The sequence below is a fragment of the Fukomys damarensis genome, unplaced genomic scaffold, assembly GCF_012274545.1.
Source record: "Fukomys damarensis isolate Sample0158 unplaced genomic scaffold, DMR_v1.0_HiC HiC_scaffold_23, whole genome shotgun sequence".
NCBI classification, from domain to species: Eukaryota; Metazoa; Chordata; class Mammalia; order Rodentia; family Bathyergidae; genus Fukomys; species Fukomys damarensis.
This window is the reverse complement of record NW_022900935.1, coordinates 22,411,716-22,416,118: the sequence shown is the minus strand read 5'-3', so window position 1 is coordinate 22,416,118 and position 4,403 is coordinate 22,411,716. Positions and strand designations below refer to the sequence as shown.

At 36.0% G+C, this 4,403-nt stretch overlaps 1 protein-coding gene across 2 annotated transcripts in view; it reads left to right on the top strand.

Annotated features, from left to right (window-relative positions):
• Foxj3 (forkhead box J3) overlaps nt 1-4,403 on the top strand; it is a 111,480-nt gene that overhangs the window by 2,178 nt on the left and 104,899 nt on the right. Inside the window, exon 1 of one of the 2 annotated variants that reach the window (XM_033767346.1) lies at nt 2,396-2,423. The exons of the other annotated variant lie outside the window; for it this stretch is intronic. The gene's annotated coding sequence lies outside the window, so the exon portion shown is untranslated. Of the gene's footprint in view, nt 1-2,395; nt 2,424-4,403 lie in introns of those variants that run through there. 2 annotated transcript variants of the gene reach the window in all.

The window sequence follows — 4,403 nt, the reverse complement described above, 5'->3', positions numbered from 1 at the left end:
GTTTTTTTTTTTTTTTTTTTTTTGTTATGGGGCTTGAACTCGGAACCTTGTGCTTGCAAGGCAGGCGTTGGAACCACTGAGCTGAATCCCCTACCCTAATGTCAGTGTATTTTTAATAATTGTTTACATTTATAAGGTATAATTGTTAGTATAGTCTCCCCTTCTATGTAGAATAAAAATATTTAAATACAGATTCTGTCTGCTTTCACTATGCTAAGTATGGGTGGGGCAGCAAAAGTAGTGAATGTCTTGATAGTCTGAAACATTTTTTAGTAAGTCAGTCAGCATTTGTGTGCTGTACTTCTGCAAAGTGCTAGACTGCCTGTTTATGAAGTAGTCTTATGAAGAAACACGGGGAATAATATATGGGTCTCTTTAAAAACGTCAGCTTTTGTTGAAAGAGGAACAGAAGTTAGTTTTGTTGTAGGTGCAGCTTGGACATCAAAATCACCAGCCAGCCTGGTGTGGTGTTGCATGCCTACAATAAGGCAGAAGGATCTCTCTGAGTTCAAGACCAGCCTGAATTACATAGTGAGACCCTGTATCAGAAAACCAAAACCAAACAAAATAACCTACAAAATCACCAAACAACATCCACTTAACGCCTGTTTGGGATAACAGTGCAATCAAAGGTATATGTGACATGTGGGAAAAGTTTTCAAAAGTGGAAGATGGGTATTCCAGGAAATCGAAGGGACATGTGCAAAGGCAGAGAAATGCACAAAAAAGTATGACGTATCTTGAAACTGTCACAGAGAATCTGTATTGGTGAGTAAAAAGTGAATTTGGAATTGGTAAGGGTGTTAGTGGAGGCTCTTTGAAGGATGTAGGGGTTGGTTTGATAGAACTTGGGAGTAAGATAAAGTCCTGATATACTGGTTGAGTATAAAACAATAGCTAACATTGAATACTTTATGTCAGGCGTTTTTCTAAACTGGTTATTATTTTACTGAAACATCATAAGGTCATTTAATCTTAAAGGACTTTGGGGCAAGTTACTAAACCTTATGCATTTAGTCATTATATAAATGAATTATCAGAAAGGAAATGTAGATTTTTCAGTGACTGGACTATAGATGATAATAAAATGTGAGCGGATATGTATTGGGAGGGAAGTAGTATAGTAGAGAAAGAGCTTTGAGGTAGACTAATAGGTAAATCATTTTGAAAAGAATTAGAAGTACATCAGTGGCACAGAAACCAGATAGGAAGATTTTTCTACAAGATTTTTGATTGCACTAATTTTGGTCTTCTAGTTTAGAAATAATGACCATAATGAAGACTGTTGAATAAGACCACAAAGGAGGTGATTTGTAACCTTAGAATTTTGAAAGGAAAGATGGCAGATGCCAGATTTGTTTTTCACCGGAGTGTAGAGATGTATTGGTCTGGTGTGGTAATTTTTAGTATTTTCTCCTAATACCTGCCTCAGTCTCAGTCTTGTTCACATAGAGCTCACTATTTTTTCTCTTAAAAAAGTGTTTTTAAAGACAGTTATAGCTTGGCAGTTCTCTTTCAAACTTAACCTTTTTAAGAACAGCTTTACATATTGAGATAAAATTCACATTTCCTAGAATTCATCCATGTAAAGTATACAAAGTATACAATGGTTTTTAGTGTATTCACAGAGGAGGACAGCCATAACCACAGCAATTTTTAGAATGTCATTTCAAAAAGATACTTGGCTGGACATGGTAGCACATGTCTAAAATCACAGCACTCTGGGAGGCTGAGACAGGAGGATAGCAAGTTTGAACCCAGTCTAGGCAACCTAGCGACTTAATGAGAGCCTGGCTCAAAATAAAACAATGTACTGGCTCAGTGCAAGGCCCTGGGTTCTCAATTCCCAGCGTCATAAGAGAAGGAACCCAGTATCTATTTGCGGTCACCTCCCCCACTGCATACACACAGTCCATGTACTTAACCATGTCTGTAGATTTGCCTGTTCTGTACATTTCCTGTAAAGGGAATCATGCTGTTTCATTTCATAGAGTCTTGTGTCTGGCTTCTTTTGCTTAGCATATGTTTCAAGGATCGCCCATGTTGTATATGTATATATCCATGGTTTCCCTTTTCATTGTCAAATAATATTTCACTATATTGATGTACTACATTTTTTACTATTCATCAGTTGATGGACATATGGATTTCTTATTTCCCCATCTTCATCAATTCTTCACATAACAGTCTCTCATGGGTTTCCTTTTTTGTTGTTTTCTCCCTCCCCCTCCTCTTTCTTCTCTCTCTCTCTCTCTCTCTCTCTCTCTCTCTCTCTCTCTTTCTTTCTTTCTTTCTTTCTTTCTTTCTTTCTTCAGGTTCTCACTGTGTAGTTCAGACTGCTCTGGAACTCACTGTGTATCCCAGGCTGCTCTCAAACTCCAAGCAATCCTCCTGCCTCAGCCTCCCAAGTGCTGGGATTACAGGTGTGTGCCACCATGCCCATTTGTCTCATGGGTTTCCTTATAGATATAACCTGTATATTTTGCTAGGCATTAGGGGTATAAAAATAATTAAAACATGGTCCCTGAGTGTTTGTACAGAGCTATAATGATTTGGATATGTTTTTTAATGCATTATCTCATTTGATCTCACAACAACCCCGTAATGTAAGATGAGCTGTTTGAAATTTGGATTGGGTGACTTGCAAACTTTAGCCAATGGAACAGTAATGGAGCAAATAATTCTTGGTTTGTGATTCTGCTATTTTTGCTACTGTATGCTGCTGCTCTAATTTGGAGGATCCTGCATAAGCTTTTAGAGACTTAGAGGGATTACTTACTTGAGTAATCACTGAATTTTAAAGATTATTCTTTGGAGTTTAAAGACTTACAGATTTTGTTACTTGCTCTGTTTTAGATAAGTCACTTTATATTTCTGTCTTTCAGAACTTTAATAGGGATAAAGGTGGTGACAATAGTGGTAGAATAAGTAATAATAGGTAACTTTTTTTGAGGTCTTATTCTTGGCACAAAAGTTACATATTTTTATTATATATTCTTCACAACCTCTAAGAGGTAGATTTTATTATCATTGAAGTGTTACAGATGAGGAAACGGGAAGAGAAAGATTAAGTAACTTGCTCAAAGGTACGTAGGAATGGAAAAAGCCGGGATTTGAACCTTTGCAGTCTGCCTTCAGAATTTAGCTACTCTTAATCACTACACTGTTGTTTACTAGTTATAAATTAGAAGAAGGTAATATTTCAAGTAAGGGCCTGACCAGAAATATGAAGATAATATTTTAGGAAAGTTACCTTGAAATTATATCCACTTTTTCTTTAAATATGGACCTAATATTGTATACAAGATACATGTTGTTAGACATTTGAGTACAGTGTTATTGTTTGTCCTTGCTAATAGTCTCTCAGCTCAGAAATCACATTTCACTGCTCTTCACTGTTAGCGTTGTTCATCATTTCATTTTTCACATAGCCAATATTGGGAAACCTTGGCTTAAGACCTCTAATGCACAATTTTACTTCTCTTCCTTTGACTGTGAATTTTAGTTTTCCACTTTGAACATCACATTAGCCTTTCATTCATAAAGGGAAGTATTTTTTTGTCCACCCCCAAAACTCAGAAAATACCACAGTGGCCTTTTATAACAACTGTCACAAATTTTGATGATCTTAATTGGCATAACTGGATATTAGTGCACAAATAACCAAAGTACAGTCTTTTGGTTAAAGAGATTGACTTATATTGAAATTGGAAAAGGCATCTGCTGTACAGGATTTTTGATTTAATAGAATTTGTTATAACCAGATCAGCAAAGCAGTATTACTGTGGGCCATCTGTTGGGATATGGAAGTAGCTTTGTTACATGGAACCAGATGTTGTACTTATATTTATAATAATGGCATTCTACTTATTTTAAGTAAACATTGTAGTTAGTTACATTTGGCTGTTACTCTTGTTGACATATATATTAACTGATACCCTGAGAATGTGATGTTTTTCAAAGCTATTGTTACTTTTCTGTAGAATCAGGATAAAATACATGAAACACAAAACAAAACTCATATGGCATGAACATTTAATTTTATAATGAGATAATATATAATATAAGATAGTTGGGTGTGATAGCGAACGCCTGTAATCCCAGCAGTCGGGAAGCTGAGGCAGGGGCATTGCTGTGAGTTTGAGACCAGCCTGGGCTGCCCAGTGAGTTCCAGGGCAGTCTGAACTGCACAGTGAGACCCTGTCTCCAAAAAAACCAAAAAACCAAAAAAACCAAAAAAACACACACATAAATATATAATAAAATATAGGCTGAGTATGACTATGTTATGGGATAATTACATAGGACCCTCTTTAGTAAGAACTCTGACACCATTGATAGGCCTAGATTCACATAATTTTTTTATCTTTTTTTTTTATAAAGAATTTTGTTTGTAATACTGG